The sequence below is a fragment of the Myotis brandtii genome, unplaced genomic scaffold (genome assembly GCF_000412655.1).
Source record: "Myotis brandtii unplaced genomic scaffold, ASM41265v1 scaffold397, whole genome shotgun sequence".
Lineage (NCBI taxonomy): Eukaryota > Metazoa > Chordata > Mammalia > Chiroptera > Vespertilionidae > Myotis > Myotis brandtii.
In genome coordinates, this window is record NW_005365229.1 from 4549799 (window position 1) to 4567405 (window position 17607).

Below are 17607 nucleotides of genomic sequence, written 5' to 3' on the forward strand. Positions count from 1 at the left end.
CCTGCACGTGGTATTTTGTGGAAGAGCCACGCTCAAGGGGCCAAAGAGCCGCATGAAATCAATAAAGATATATTTTTTTAAAGATTTTTTTTAATTTTTATTTTTTAAAAATATATTTTATTGATTTTTTTACAGAGAGGAAGGGAGAAGGATAGAGAGTTAGAAACATTGATGAGAGAGAAACATCAATCAGCTGCCTCCTGCACACCAGCCCTTGACTGGAATCGAACCTGGGACCCTTCAGTCTGCAGGCCAACGCTCTATCCACTGAGCCAAACCAGTCAGGGCTAAGATACATTTTTTTAAATGTGGGATTCACTGTAGGTCTTTGTCCTGCTTGGATGTTGGCCCAGATCTATTTGCAGTTTTTAAATATTTTGTCCAACTTTTTTAGTTGTTCCACTGGCCCGGTTGGTACCAATTATTTATACCATTGTTACCGGAAGTAGAAGTGCCCACCTCACTTTTTTTTAAGAAAAAATTTTTGTGCTTATTGTATGTAAGTTACTATTTTAGAGACATCAGGTATATGAAGAGAAATAAACAAGAAATCTCTGCCCTAAAGGAGCTTCGAGCCTCTTTGGGAAGATACCTGGCATTCAGCTTATCCATGAGCCAGAGACTGGGACAGGTGTTGATGCTATAATGCAGGGAACACGGGAACCCAGAGGGCTCCTGGGAACGTGCAGTCTGCTGGATAGTGTCTTGCAGAACAAACTAATGCTCTCTTACATGGCTGGAGATTGCTACACTCATGCATTACATGTTGATTCGTGTTGGTTCTGAATTTTTAGGGTGCCATTTTCTTTTCTAATTCTCACATCCTATGTGTGGCTCAGGAGAGAATCTATACCCCTTATCTATGCACTTATTATAATAAGAAAGTCCTTTATTGTTTGCTTTGTCTGGCTCAGGCCAGTCATTTCATAGACCCACTTGTAGATGGAGGGATAACATGAGATCTCCCCTAGCCCAGTTGAGAAGAGACTCACTGGCCCACCAAATTCTTTTCCTTTAAATGGATTTCCTGAGATATTATTCACATACCATACAATTCACTCACATTAATAGTGTACAGTTCAGTGGCTTTTAGTATATTCACAAAGTTGTGTATCCATTGCCACAATCAACAGTAGGACATTTTTATCACCCCAAAAAGAAACATCAGAACCTTAATCCTAATTTCCCTGATCCTCCCATTCCACATTCCCCACTCTAGGCAACCACTATTCTACTTTCTGTCTCTATGTATTTGCCAGTTCTGGACATTTCATATGAATAGAATCATACGGTATTTGTCCTTTTGTGTCTGGCATCTTGCACTGAGCATCATGTTTTCAAGTTTCATCCATGCTGTAGCATGCGCCAGTATTTCATCCTTTTTATGACTGAATGATATTCCCTTGTATGGGTAGACCACATTTTGTTTATCCATTCACCAGCCTGAGGATATTTGCGTTGTTTCCACTTTGGGCTGTGATGAATAATGCTGCTATGAACATTTGTGTATACGTTTTTGTGTGCATACAAGTTTTCATTTCTCTTTACCCAGGAGTGGAATTGCTGGGTCATATGATAACTTTATGCTTTACCTTTTGAAGAACTGCCACATTATTTTTCAAAGCAGCTGCACTATTTTACATTCCCACAGCAGTGTGTGAGGGTTCCAATTCTTCCATATCCTCACCAACACTTGCTATTTCCAGTTCTGTTTTGTTTTTATTACTAGAGGCCCAGTGCATGAAATTTGTGCCCGATTAGGACCCCCAGGCCTGGCCTGCAATCAGGGCCAATCAGGTTCCCCGTCTCCCTGCCTCCCCACCTCCTCATTCCCTCGCTTCCTCAGTGTCCTGCCGCCACCACTGGTCACCCATCATGTTCCGTGCCGCCCTCTGGTGGTCAGCACACATCATAGCGAGTGATCAAACTCCATTCTCCCGGTCGAACTCCAGAGGGGACACTTTGCATATTAGCCTTTTATATATATAGATGGCCTTCCTAGTGGGTAGGAAGTGGCATGTCAGCATGGCTTAGATTTGCAGCTCCCTGGTGATGAGTGGTGCCCCCATATCCTGACCTGCCCGACAGAGCAATGCTCCTTTTGTTTTCACTCTGGTTCTGCTTTCAGCTTCCCTGCATCACCCTCATCCACACGATTGAAGGTGAACCGGCTGAGCTCCTTTTGCAGGAAGAAAGACATTTCCAAATCTTTGTCCGCAAGACTGGCAAATGCTTAATTCCATCTTTGTTAGACTTTTCCCTCTATTTCAGCTTTTCCATTAGGGGCAGGTTTCACAAATTTGTTCTTAAATGCTCAGAGTCACTCACTTCATCTCTACCCCTGTTTCTCCATTAAACAAGGGCATCTTACCCAATTTATATACAATTTTTAAAAAGCTCCCAGCCAGGGACCCACTCAAGACTAGCAGACACCATGTAGGTCCTCCAGTGACTCACCTGCAGGCTCACCTCCTTGATCAGGGCTCCCTGTGTGCACTGCACCTCACACACCGGGACAGGTTTTCCTAGTCCTGCGAGCAGCTTCCTCCCTGCCCTCTCCGAGGTCTGGGCTCTGGCCAGCAAGTTGACAACATGCGGACTTGGTGACTCTGCCCAAGGTTGTGCATGACAGGGGCCCCATCGCAAGCAGGTGAGGAGTGTCCCACTGCCAACCGCTCAGGGGAGAGAACGCTAAGACATGTGCATTGTGCCCCCAACAAAATTGCTTTCAGCTCCTGTCCTGGGAAATATCTGGCAGAAACCTTCCCAATTTAGGCAACTAAAGAATTGAGTAAGGAAGATCTCTCATCTCTTTCTCACCTACTCTTGGTGTGGTGCCAAGGAAAAGATGAAATGTCACAACTTTTTTATTTAGCCCATGCCCTTTAATTAAATCCCCTTTCCCTGCTCTTTTTGTTTTACTATCTTTCCAGCCAGTCAAGAAAGATTACATTTTTTTGGGGGGTGGGAATATCCCAGTAGAATAGTCAAACAGAATGGATAGATGGTTTGTTTTGGTCCTTGGCAATGCCAACGTGTTTCAAAGACATGGATCTTGCCCATGTGTGGTTAGATGGGCTCAGAGGTGAGCCATGGTTAGACAGGCTGAGCATCTCTTAAAAGGATGGGAATGCTCTTCACTTTTCGGTTGAGCCTCTCATATATAAGTTTTGTTTCTCTTCGGGCACTTCCCAGAGAGCTCTGCTTTGCACGAGCATTGGTTGGCACCTGCCTTCAAAAGCAACAAGCTCCGCTGTACCCAGGCGCTGCTTGACTCCTGACGGTGCAAGCAAAGGGTCCCTGGAAAGCAAAGAGCTCCGCTCTGCACCTGCGCAGGCAGGTATCCGTTCCTGGTGGGAACCTAGAAAACGATGAAATCTAGCCTGCGCCTGCACGAAGAACCCAGCCTTGCATAAGCCAGACCCGCAGCGGGTCCGGGAGTCATGTTCTTCATTAGTGTGTCTCCTTTGATGCATCAAGCTCCCTCCCTTTCTCCTTTCCCTCCACTTTGTTTTTCAGTAAACCTTCTTTTGAATCTATTTGCCTCCTCTCTTGGGAGGGGGCAAGAATCCCTTAGCCAGTGACAACGGAAGGAGATGTCTGTGCTGAAAAGATCCCATCGATGCAGCTGTGCACATAATGGGAAATCTTCCCCTGCGCGGAGCCCAGACTTCAAACTTCTGCCCCTGGAAGTTGCCACTTTGCCCTCACATTCTCTTGCAGGGTCAGTGTCTCTCACAAGCTGGCCCATGTGGGCTCTCTCACTTACCTGACATCCCAGCATCTTCCCAGAACCCATGTTTTCCTGACCATCCGAGTGGTACCCCTACCTGAATTCATAGCCAAGGAAAGGGGTCATGGGACCCATAAGAAGGTGGGCATGTTTAGCCCACTTATTTGTTTGCTCGTCCATTCAGCAGATATTTAATGAGATGTTGATAACAGAGTGTTGAGAAATAGTAGTTCTGGACTGAGTTTAGTAGGAAACTCATCCCTGTGCCAGTGAGAACTGAGGCTGTGGCAGCAAAGTCAGGCCCTGAGAAGGATGAGTATTTTTGGTGGGGACCAAGGGACCTGGATCAGCCTTGGGGTCAGGGAACTTCACTGGGGGCCAGAGCCCCAGGGAGCAGTGTCTTCCAGGAATTGATGGAAGGCTGGGGACCAGGTGGGAGACTTCAGCTGACTTCAGCCAGTGTGTGCTGCACTACTAGTCCAAGCATTAAAATCAGAATGCTTTCCTGGCCTCCCTGCCACCCACCCCTCTCCAGGGACGCTTGGCCCTTCCTAAATCTAGCAAGTGAAAGGCCTTCCCAGCCCACAGCGGGCCTCAGAACCCTGCTCCACTGCTGCGGCAGGTCCCTCTGGCTGGGCCTGCCCATGACTTACCTGCTCAGGGCCCACCTGTTTCCTCCGGTCATGTGCTGCCGCCCCGAGTGCCCTGAACTTTTTGGTCTGGCTCCAAAGCTCCCCCTGCAGTGGTGGTGATCTCATGCTGAAGCCGCTGCTCCCACCCTGGCTCCACACACAGAAGTGGGGACACATAGGATGCCCTGGGCTCAGCCCCAGGAAATGCTGCCAGAAAGCAGCAAGTCCAAGCAGCGTCACTCAGCCGCTTTCCTGGGGCACCAGCTGGGGCACAGTACTTTCTCCTGAGCCCTTCGTTCCCTCAGTTCTCCCAGCTCTCCCCTCCCCTGGGCTAAGCTGGGTGACACCAAGGTGCCATGAGTCCCCCCAGACCACACTGTGTCCTTCTCTCTCCTTTCACATCCAAGTGTGTCCTTCCCCACCTGCTCACTGTCTGGGTGAAGAGAGGCTAAGGAGGTGGGGTCAGGGTCTCAGCTTGGCACCAAGCCCTCAGCTTCCCCAGATGGTGTACCCCCAGCACCACCCAGCAGGACACACCTGGACACAACCTGTTCCACATCTCTCTGCACACAGGCTTCCCCAGATGGTGTACCCCCAGCACCACCTGGACACAACCTGTTCCACATCTCTCTGCACACATCCACCCATCAGGAGACACCGCCCAAGGCCTGCCTGGACTCACTTCACCCACATCGCCAGCCCTGATCATCATTTCATTGCATTTCCAATGATGCCTCATTGGCCCTGCCCTTAGAGCTTCCTATTCTTACTTTTACTCAGAAATATGCTCTGAGGGTCTGCTGAGTGCCAGGGACTCCCCTGGGCATCCCCTCAGGGTGCAGTGGTGGGTAAAGCAGGCAATATTCCTGCTCTCGAGGGAGACCACTGCAGCAAGGGAGGCAGGCAGTAATCAAGCACACACGTCAGAGCTGAAAGCATGGCAGTGCTGTGTCCCCACAGGACAGGAAGGAGGGGGACACAGGCTGGACTGGCCAGGAAGGCCTGAACGGTCTCTGTCAGGAGATGGCATGGCAGGAACTGCCCTGCAGATGAGGGAACAGAGAGAAGGCCAAGGCTGGGAAGAGAGTGATGCACTGAGCAGCAGGGCCTGGGACTGGAGGAGGTGAGAATTAGTGTGGAGATGTGTCTGTGTTTTGAGAACAGGGGGAGTATCTTAAACAGAGGAAAGATGTGATCTTATTTGTAGATGACGCTGAAGGTGCCCTAAGTGCCCATCAGTAGATGAATGGATTAGAAAAAAGTATCTCAAGCAGAGAAAAGATGTGATCTTATTTGTAGATGACGCTGAAGGTGTTCAGGCACAAAAAATAAAAATAAATAAATAAAGCAAGGAGACCACTTGGTGCAGCTCCCAGGTCCCGGAAGCAGGAACAAGCAGAGTGCTCTGCCAGTTGGCCCTGGAGGCCATGGCCACCTCTCCTGCTGGCCCTCATTGCTCAGGGACAGCCCTGTAGTCTGCCCCTCTGGCCGAGCTCCCATCCCACTCAACCCCATGCTGGGTCCTCCTTGCTCCTTTCTCTCTCTTCATCTTCCACCTCCAGTACTTTAGAATGTTCTGGCTTCTTCACTTCACCCTTGGTCAGACCCTGGACTCCTGGTGGGTGAGGAGGAGGTTTGCATGTGGGACTCTGCGGTCCTCAGACCCCTGCTCTCCACAAAGGGACAGCTGGCCAGGAAAACCCATGAAAACCCAGCCAAGGGGAAATAATCAGCGTGTTGCATTTCACATGTTACCTGGAACCAAATCAGAGAGAGATTTCCTCCCCTCAGAACACGGTGTTTCAAAACCCCTAACAAGAACCTTCCTGGATTAAAACGATTGTGATGGAGGTATGATCTACTGTTAGAAAATTTGAAGGTGATTTATTCCCTTTATAGAAGGATTTGCCAGAGCATTTCTCATGAAGAAAGTTGCCTCCAAAGCTTGCAAAAGGGAATTTGATTGCTATTCAAAGAGCCTCCTGACAAACATTCATCTGAGTGTCTCTTGGGTACTGAGCACCATTCTAGCTCTCGGACTAAGCTTGGCAAAGCTCTGCTCTTCAGGTGTGTTCACGCCAATGTGCGCTTCAGGCAATAAACAAGCCAATGGGTTATTTTAGCTGGTAATAAAAAGAATAAAATAAGATAATGTGTGATGGAGAGGACCTCGGGTAGGGCTAGGGCTCCAAGGAGGTGACACTGAGTCAAGCTGAAAATAATGGGAAGAAGGCAGCCTTGTGAAGGTCTAGTGGGAGACTGTTCTCCATGGAAGAGACAAAGTGCAGAGGTTTTGCATGTTTGAGGGGGATGAGGAAGACAGGAGCTTGGAGCATCATAAATGGTTTTACAGTGGGGGTGGGGCATATCACGGGTCTTATAGCCATGGTAATGGGTTTGGATTCTTACTCAAGGTAAAGAGAAGTTGCTGGAGGGTTTTAAGTGAGAAGTGGTGTGTATTGATTTACAGTTTGGGCATCCCAATTTTGTTTGTGTGCAGAAGATGAATCTGGGAAGAGACCTTGGTATACAATATTGCCATGTGACCTGGATTAAACTGGATGTCAACCAATTTTTTTGATCCTTTGTATAAAAGGGAGAGCAGGCCTCCCCCAGTGTGATGGTGGGCAAGGCCATAAGATATGCTGGGAGAAAATGGGAGGAAGCTGGGGAACCTGGTTAGGAGGACTGGCCTCTGAGTGAGCATAACCCACATTCTAAACCAGCCGTGGGCAAACTACGGCCCGCAGGCCGGATCCGGCCCGTTTGAAATGAATAAAACTAAAAAAAAAAAAAAGACCATACCCTTTTATGTAATGATGTTTACTTTGAATTTATATTAGTTCACACAAACACTCCATCCATGCTTTTGTTCCGGCCCTCCGGTCCAGTTTAAGAACCCATTGTGGCCCTCGAGTCAAAAAGTTTGCCCACCCCTGTTCTAAACCTTAGTCCCCTGAGGAGGGGCCTGCTGAGACCTCAGAGTGGAAAGGAGCTCATCAGACTGAGTGTCCATCAGGCTTCATGTGTGTTATCTCAGTGAACCCTGACAAGTACCTTGAGATGGGTGTATCAGTTATCTATTGCCGTATAACAAACTATCCCCCAAAATGTGCTGACTTAAAGAGTAAGCATTTATTATCTAACCATTTCCATTGGTCAGGAATTCAGGAGCAACTTAATTAAATGGTTCTTATTTAGGGTCTCTCATGAGTTGCAGTTGAGATGTCGGCCAGAGCTGCTGTCACCTAAAAGCTCTACTGGGGCTGGAGGATCCAATTCCTAGATGCTGCACTCACATGGCTGTTGGCTGAAGGCCTCAGTTCCTCACCATTGGGTTTCTCTTCATAATGTGGCAGCTGGCTTTCCCCAGCGTGAGTGATCCAAGAGCGAGAGGGAGCAGGTAAGTAGGTAGCCACAATGCCTTTTAGAACTGGGTCTCCAAGGTCGCACACTATCACTCCTGTTTTATTCTATTAAAAGCAAGTTTGGCCCACACTCAAGGGAAGGGGAACTAGTCTCCACCTTCTGAAGTGAGGAGTTCAAAGAATTTGTAGACATGCTTTAAAACCACTACAGTAGCCCTAACTGGTTTGGCTCAGTGGATAGAGCGTCGGCCTGTGGACTCAAGGGTCCCAGGTTTGATTCTGATCAAGGGCATGTACCTTGGTTGTGGGCACATACCCAGCAGGGGGTGTGCAGGAGGCATCTGATCAATATTTCTCTCTCATCGATGTTTCTAACTCTCTATCCCTCTCCCTTCCTCTCTGTAAAAAAGCAATAAAATATATTTTTTAAAACAAACCAAAAAAAAGCCCACTACAGTAGGCGGCATCATTCCCAGGCCAGGTTGAGAGTCTTTTTTTTTTTTTAATCCTCACCTAAGGAGCAAGGATATTTCCCCCCCATTGATTTCTAGAGAGTGGACGGAAGGATAGAGAAAGGGAGAGAGAGAGAAACATTGATGTGAGAGACACACATCGATTGGTTGCCTCCTGCATGTGCCCCAACCTGGGGCAGGGATGGAACCTGCAACCCAGGTATGTGCCCTTGACCAGGAATCAAACCCATGACCCTCCAGTGTGTGGGCTGACACTCAAACCACTGAGAAACACCAGCCATGGCCCAGGTTTACAGTCTTTAATGAACTTGTATCAGGTCACACTGCAAGGGAGGGGCAGAAGTGGGATTAGAAACCCAGGTCTCCAGAGCCTGATGCCATGCTGCCAGGGAGATAGTCACAGCCCAGGCAGCTGCCACACTAGTAGAGTGCACAAGCCTCACCATAGCTTCTGAGGAATTGTCTGTGTCTGCGAGTGTGCTCACACAACTTGACTGCCTCTGCTTCGCCGGGCCTTGTCTGCTCTGTCTGGGCCTGGCAGCTGCTCTAACCGCCAGAGCAGTGCCTGTTCCCTGTTGTATAGGGTTGGCGAGTCCCATTTGTTTGTATTTACAGTGCAGATACCCCTCTCTTTCCCCCAGTTCTCTGGGTACCCCTCATGAGTGCTGGGTGCAGGGCCATTTGACAAAGCCACCTGTTACAGGGTCAGCTTGCTGGGCCTGGTTCCTCCCTTCCTCAGGTGACTTATTTTCCAGACCTACCAGCTCAACTTGCATTTCCAAAAAAGTCAGAGTTCAGTCATGGATCCAGTCTAAGGCCAAATGTAGGCCCCAAACTAGGATTTTCCTACTGGAAAATTGAGACAGTGCCATAGGGGCTAAGGCACTGTTTGGGCTCAGACACAAACTCGAGTCCAGGTGCTATATATAGTATGCTGCCTGGGTTAGGGATGGCTCAAGGCCTGGAGGGGCCAACCCACTGGGAAGATCTCAGGGTTCTCAGTGGAGTAGGTGGAGAAGGTGGGACTAGAGGCCTCCTGTTCTTGCCCTTGGTCCATCACCAGGAGGTGTTTGCAAGAGCCAGAGGGGATGTGGTGATGGTATGTGATAGGACTTGTTTGATCACTTCCAGCTATGCAATTAAGAAGGGACTGATGCTGTGGGGCGTCCACAGCCAGCTGCCTTTCTCTACAGTACAGGAATAAATACTTTAACTTCTGAGCTTTGGATGATCCATTTGTAAAATGAGAGTAATAAGAACAGCATCTACTTCTCAGGACTATTGAGAGAATTAAACAAGATAATATGTGGAAAGCTCTTGGCTCAGCCTCAGCATATAGTAAGTGCTCAGAGGACATCAGCTCTCCAAGTTCATTGTCACCATTCAGCGGGGTGGCCCAGTTTCATACACTTGTGTTGGTGCTGGCCTAGGAACATTTTTATGGGGATGGCCCACTCTCTATTAGTACTGTGCCTCATCAAGGAATGTAGTGATCCCATCAGTATTGACTCTTACTCTAATAGCCTTCAGTTTTCCCTCTGCAAGTCAGACTCCTGAGGCGTCTGGATGCAGAGGGGGGAAGGAGTCAAGGCCCTTGCAGGAGGCAGGACAAGAACCTCTTCCGGTCAGGAAAGAGCGGGACCCACCGCATCAGATCTGTCAACATCCCAATGGCCGGCAGTGTTTATTTGCCCGAGAACTGTATCTACACTCCAAGATGTGTCTCACTATGTAAGTAGATAAAGTATTATTACCATGGGAGATCATATATCATGGTTTACCTGTGGGCTGGTTGGAAGTGTTGAGTAGCAAAGGGAGGACCAAAGGACCCATCAAAGTTTATGGCTGGACCCATGCTGGCACACGTGGAGAGATAGAGAGAGTTCATAAAGGGAAAGAAGAGGCCACCAGTTAGCAGGAGAGTGTTGCCAAAGAAGCAGAAATTCTGGCCCCTGGACCTGGCTCCACTTCCTAAAAGAAGTCAACCCCCAGTGCCTGTAACTCTCAGCAGCCTTTCTACCAAAAGCTCTGCTCTCACCTGACCTCCTGAGCAAATCAGCCCGCCAGCCTATATTTTGGGGGCCAAGGCTTACTGTGCCACTTCAAGGAATAAGAGGTCAGCATTCCTGTTCATCTGCTATTTGCCACTAAGCCTTTATGATTTACCTCAGAGAGGGAACAAACAGTCCATGCGCCCGTACAGGGATATATGAATGCACACAATCACATATGCAGCATTTAAGGGCTTCTATGCTTCATGAGTCATGTGGATGTAACATGGTTCTATCCCTTATTTAGAATCCTGCAGCAGGCAGGACTCTGTGGTTTTTGCTGGGGTTAGTCTTAGGCAAGCCATTAAACATCCGTGTTTCTCAAAGTGAGTAAAAACCATAAATATATAGTGCAGTGATGATCAAGGGCCCACTCACAGATTCCCAGCCCCACCTGGGCACCCTGCAGCTACCCTATGGCCACCCCAGGACACAAAGGCAGGCATCCCTACTCTCATGGAGTCCTATGTAGAGTTCCCACCATGTGCCAGGCTTTCTCAGTGGCTGCAGTTGTGGGGAGGCTGACATGGGTGATGGGGTCTGTGTTTCCCCCTGCACACCCTGTGTTGCCCTCAGCACCAGCTCTACAGGCCAGGGGCGGGTGGGGCTATTCGTGCCATCTCCCTTCTGAGGAGCCCCTGGAGGCCCAGAGACAATGCAGCAGAGATCCCTGCCCTCCAGGAGCTCACTGTTTGTTGTGACTATTGCTATAGAAATGGAAGCCTGCGCTGCTGCAGCAGGTTCAGTTGGAGTCCCCAAAAGAAATGTCTACCCGGAATATAAATATGTGACCTTATTTGGAATAAGGATCTTTGCAGATGTCATTAGAGTAAGGATCTCAAGATAAGATCATCCTGGATTATTTGTTAGGGCCCTGAATCCAATGACAAGTGTCCTTACAAGACAAAAGAGAGATTTGAGACACACAGGGGAGATGGCCAAATAAACACCTAAGACAGAGGCAGGGATTGGAATGATGTGGCCACAAGCCAAGGGATGCCAGGAGCCATCAGAAGCTATAAGAGACAGGAAGAATCATCTCCTAGAGCCTCTGGAGGGAGCATGGCCCTGCAACACCTTGATTTCAGACTCTGGCCTCCAGAATTGCAAGACAGTAAATTTTGTTGTGTTAAGCCCAAAATTTCTGTATTTTTTTGTTTGTTTGTTTGTTTTGGTTTGGTTTTTTTATGCGTTTTGTGGTAAATTGTCATGGCAGTCCCAGGAAACTAATACAAGTGCTGTTGTCTAAGTCTGGGCTCTCTGTGATGGAGATGAGCATGCAAGAAGTGTATTAGGGGTGTTCTTGTGGGGAAAGTAAGGACGCAGGACACGGCAGAGGGAGAATTTAGGCTGGATGTCAGGAAGGCCATTTAGAGTGGGGTTGGGGTGGGCAGCTAAGCCTTCTACACCTATATCTATCACCTAGGACACAGACCCCCAGGAAGGGGCCATGACCTTGGATGAGGCAAGTCTCCTCAGTCAAGGGCAATTCCCAGAGCATTCCCACAGTTAGGGGACTAGATCCTTCAGGCCTGAGAGGACGTGGGGAGTCACTGAAGTATCCCTGTGGCTAACAATGGGCAGAGGGCTCTCCCACTTCAGGCGGAACAGGGCTACCTCACCCTGATCCAATGCAACCTGGAAAACAGCATCTACTCTGTGCCAGTCCCAGCCCAAGGGGGACTGGCTCAACTGTCAGCATGAGGCTCCAGGATCACCTGGTTCATGGACATCCCCTCAGGGGAACTGCCTGAGTCATAGTGTGTTACAGTCACAGGAACTTAACGGGCCTCAGGCATATTCCTGTTTCCCTGATTCAATCCCTTCCCATGGTTGACCATGTAAACTCTTGGTCAACTTGGCAGCAATATCACTACTTACATACACTTACCATGGATGCTGACGGTGTGTTATTACCCAGCAAGGATTATGCATGGCACCAAGTACATGTCAGGAGACTCTTGTTACAAATGTGTTTGCTCACAGCTCTACTCCCCTACACGCTGGGTCTCCGTCATGTGTTGCTTGGCCATCTGTTCTTAACATCCGATGAGATTCCTGCCGATGGCTCCATGGGATCTGGTGGAGTCCCACTGGTGGCTGAACAGAGCTCAGCCCCACCCTGACATCTTGACTCAACCCATCGTAGGCCTTGTCTTCACACGAGTCATTAGTAGGTGTCCAGGCGACTCCTTTAACCTTTCCTCAAAGTTGATGATGTCCTTCAGTAGATTTTAATCCTTAACTGACAATGGTTTCTTTGGTCATTGAGTTTTTCTCATGAGTTTTTAAAAACGTAGTTTTCTAAACTTATGCGAGTAATACATGAATTTGAGTTTAGTCCTTTCTCCCCCTCTAGTTTTTGACACCCCCCACCCCCCCAAAGGATTAAGTGACTCATGCTCTTTGGTGCTCAGTCAATCTCAGCATTGGTGTGCAAGTCCTCTCTTTAATTTATAAAAACGAAGCCAGCAGCAGCCTGCGGGCAGATAGCCGTGCCTCCCACCTGTGACGCTATGGTTTCCGCTTTCCCCACCACAGAAAACCGGATGTGGACGTGGTCAAGATGGCGGCCGGGGCAGCCAGGACATGGAGCTTCCGCTTCCGGGGCAGGGACCAAGCATGGGGGCCAGTTGCTAGGAAACAGAAATTCCTAGGCCACCTTTCACGTGCAGACTCCACTTGACAGGTCTCTGGCTTCAGTAACTCCAGCCTGTGGAAATGGCAGGAAACAAGTAGATAGAACGCCCAGGCGGGCCAAAAATCCCAAATCTGGCTGACGAAAGTGGATGATTACTCACATTCTATGCTCTCTCCAAGGTCAATAAGAAGCGGCCTGTTAAAGATGTGCAGCCTCCAGAAGGGAGATTCTCCCCAATAGCCAACTCAGGTGTTTCCGCAATGGACCACATAACTAGGGTCTGAGGGAACAAGGGCTATGGGAAGTCCTTGCAGAGAGCAGAACCAGCCTGGGGGGTGGACGTGACCACTCTTCCCCATACTCCCCTCTTCAAGTGAGAGTTATGTGGGGTGGTTTTTACCAACCTCTTTCTAGAATATCCTATTCATGAAATGGGTCAGTTGAATTCATCATTCAGCAATAGGCAGCCAGGTCATAAGGACTTGCATCTCAGACCTAGCAGAAAGGACAGCAAATCACCCAGAGATTACAGTCTTAGAGCGAGATACTGTGACTGGGTAAAACTTGGACTTGTCTGCTCTGGGGGAGAGAATAAGCACGTTTTATGTCTATAAATGCATCTTTGTAGCTGGAAGGAAGAAGGGTGTGTAAGGAGAGAGGGTGTGTGTGGCTACTGGGCATTTTGCAAGGGGTAGAGGAGAGCTGTGTTCTCAGACTTGGACCCCTTTGCTCATCTCTGGTCACTGATCCATGATTCTCCTTTGCAGACCCTTCCCTCCTTCGTTCTCAGCCCAGAGGAGTCTGAGTAAGTGAATCAGGATGAAAACCCTCTGGGTATCACACTCTCCTTACAGGAATGGCGGGTTCAGGAAAACACGAGGCCCATCGAAAATCAAGGAGGCTTTTGCTGGGACTTCTGGGAAAGAGCCCTCAGCTACTACCATTGGAACTAGCACCTCTGTCCTGCCACAGCATGAGACCTGAGACTGAAGCCGGCACAAGGAAGGCCAGAGAGAAGCCAAGTTTTGATTGTATCATTTGAAATCCTGAAGCCAAAGGCATCTGAAGCCAGACCTACTTACAGACTCCGGCCAGGCTATAACATTTGCAGAGTCCAATGCAAAATAAAAATACAGACCCCTTGTTCCAAAATCAGGGGCAAAGTGCCATTAAAGATGCTAAAATATAAAGCTTTTTTCCTCTCTTTCAGGATTTCTCTCTCTCTCAACTTCTTGTGGTATTTCTTTATTTGCTATTGAATGCCATTCTAAATTGAAAGAAAATTGTAAATTATTAGCATGAATTTTTGCCCTTATCTTTATATTGTACTAGGCCAGTTTTAAATGCAGGTATGAGCATTGCACTGATATGTGGAATTACCAAAATTACACAATTTGTATTACATAGCACAGCACATGCATATATTTTGTTCTTACTAGAACAATAGAAATACTGCTCAAAAACTAACTCCACTGTTTTATTTCACTTTTTGTTGTTGTTAATCCTCACCTGGGGATATTTTTTTTCCCATTGCTTTTCAGAGAGAGTGGAAGGGAGGGAGAGAGAGAAAGGGGGGGGGAGAGAGAGAGAATTTGACATGAGAGAGACACATCCACTGGTTGCTGCAAGGGCTGACTCTCTAACCACTGATCACACCGGCCAAGGCTATTTCACTCCCTGATAGGAGCGCTTTCTATCGACACTCTCCACATCCAGTTTCCCGATTCGTAAGGAAGGATGGAGAAGAGAACAAACCACGGCTGCCCTGTCTGTCTCTTTCCTTCTACATCCTCGTTTTCAGTGTAATTGGTTGGCAGAAGCAAGGATATGACATCCAATTATGAAAGGTGGGAGACAGTTCCTTGATTGTTCTGTTTCTTAGAACACCATTGCCTTCTTTCTGCATTTGAAGCAAGTTCTGGTTCAGATGAACGTGTGGTCTCTTGGGGGGTGTCAGTGCCACCCAATTAGTCAGTCACAGATGTAAAACACTTCCCTTCTGCTCACTTTGAATCTTGCTGAAATTCCATGCATTGTGGGTCCCCTGAATTCTGTGCTCTTGGGGCGTCTTCATGCTTTATGTAAATGAGCATCAAGGAACAACAGCTATGGGTGTTATACATATTTCCCTTACCCATAGTCAGGCTCTGTTGTCCCACCAGACTTCAATTACAAAACATAAGTTCAAAGGCATTATTAAGAAGTACCAGTGAGCCCTGGCTGGGTGGCTCTATTGGTTAGAACGTCATCCCGTTCACTAGAAGGTTGCAGGTTCAATTCCTGGTCAGTGCACATACCTAGGTTTCAGGTCCAATCCCCAGTTGGAGGGAGTACAGGAGGCAACCAATGGACGTTTCTCTCTCACGTCAATGTTTCTCTTTCTCTCTCCCTTCCTCTCTTTCTAAAATCAATAAAAACATATCCTCGGGTGAGGATTTAAAAAAAAAAAAAAAAGAATTGCTGAAAACAGCATACCATTGCCTCAAGCACAGAGCCTTCCGAGTACAGGCTGCAGGCCCGTGAAGCCAGCCCTGCCCAGACTTCACAGTTTATGTGAGCCCATAACTTCCCTTTGGTTAAAACAACTCTAGCCCTAACTGGTTTGGCTCAGTGGATAGAGCATCGGCCTGCGGACTGAAAGGTCCCAGGTTCGATTCCGGTCAAGGGCATGTACCTTGGTTGCGGGCACATCCCCAGTAGGAGGTGTGCAGGAGGCAGCTGATCAATGTTTCTCTCTCATCGATGTTTCTAACTCACTATCCCTTTCCCTTCCTCTCTGTAAAAAATCAATAAAATATATTAAAAAAACACACACACAAAAAAACCACAACTCTGCTTCCAGTTGCTTACAACTAAAAGAATCCTAATGGATAAGGGTCTCTCAGGCATAGCTTCTGTTTAACACTCATTCACTCAGCAGGCATTTTCTAACTGTCAGGCTTCACAATGAGGCCAGTCAGTGTTGTGGCTGCAGAGAACTTGGGCAGCAGACTCAAGGCAGGATACAGAGGCTTAGCAGCCTGTATCCTGCAGGATTGGCCTCACGTGGAAGCAGATGCCACCTTAAACCATTTTAAACCTTGGGCAGGGGGGTAGGGGCAGAAATTTGTTGGGCAAGTGGACAGGGATGGAGGGTGGGAGTGGGAAGAATAGCAGATGAAACTGGAGCAGGCAGTGTGTGGTTTGGGGGAAACTGCAGATGGGGCTGTAGCAGTTTGGTACAACTCCACACAGCTTGCACGTAGGGCAATGGTTGTCAGGGACATCTAAAGACGGATAGACAGAGCCTTGTCTTCTGTACTTAAGATTTTAGATGTTGTCCTGCAGGTAACTAGAAAAGCCTGGAGGACTTTTAAACCAGTTTGTTTATCTGTTTGTCTGTCTGTCTGTCTGTTGGTTTGAAGGATCTTTCTTAAAGTGGTGCATAGGATGAATTCGAGCAAATGAGAAATAAGATGAGGACACTGTTATGAGTTCAAATTAAACATGAGAACCTCGATAATGGCAATAGGGCTGGAGATAACATTGATTCACTGTGGGGTGAGGGGCAGGGAGAGTTTAGGACCTTCCTGTGTCTCTGGCTTGAACACCTGGGCAGATGCCCTGAGCTAAGAAATGCATGTGCAGGTCTGGGGTCAGGGAAAATGGGCAGGTTGGACACACTGAGTTAAAGGTGTCCTGGGTCAGCCAGATGGAGGTGCCCAGTAAGCATTTGGTTGCACAGGTTTAGGCTTTTGGGAGGAAGGAGAGAATTTGGGAGTCTCCAGCAAATAAGCAAGAGCTGAAGCCATAGGTGGTTAAAATTATCTAGATGATAAGAAGAGAGGAGAGCTGAGTTCAGAGGCCTGGATATGTCAGTTTTCTAAAATATTCCTTCTTTAAATATTTATTTTTATCTAAGATGTATATAAACATAGAGAGTAAAGGAATTCTACAAGATTCATTACAAAAAAAGGTTGTTCCCTGTCCACGCACCTCACGTTTAACTCTTTTAGCTGATTCCCTGCCTGCCGATTATTTACCTCCCTATTGCTAAATATAATATACTTATATTCCTTCTTCTTAGCTTTTAAGTTAGAGACCCTTTCTATTGTGGAAGATGAGCATTTCACATTCACCCGCCTCCTCCAACACAGTCTCACTCACACACACACTTCCTCTGCCCCTATCCTCCAAAATTAGATGTTTGGGAGTTTGGGGGGGGGGGGGTTAGAACAGTGTTTGGGTTTTACATTATTATGATTATGTAGCACACTGTTCAAACCTCTGAGCCACATAGCTGCTATGATTATTTTTTCTTTGCTGAGAAACATTTTGTTTTCCAGGAAGTTATTGTCTCAGTTTTTATTATTTGTTTTGGTTTGGTTTTTGGCTTAGTTTTCCTTGGTGTGTGTGTGTGTGTGTGTGTGTGTGTGTTTTAATTTATTGATTTTAGAGAGAGAGAGGAAGGGAGAGAAAGAGAGAAGGATTGATTTGTTGTTCCACGTATTCATGCATTCATTGATTGATCCTTGTATGTGCCCTGACCAGGGATCAGACCCTGAAACCTTGGCGTATTGGGACAACACTCTAACCAACTGAACTACCCAGCCAGGGCAATTTTCTTTGTTTTTTGTTTTGTTTTGTTTTTATCAGTAATATCACTACAAATTCTCTCCCAGAGAGGAAAAAAATCTCCTCGCAATATGTTCATACACATTTTTAAAGTC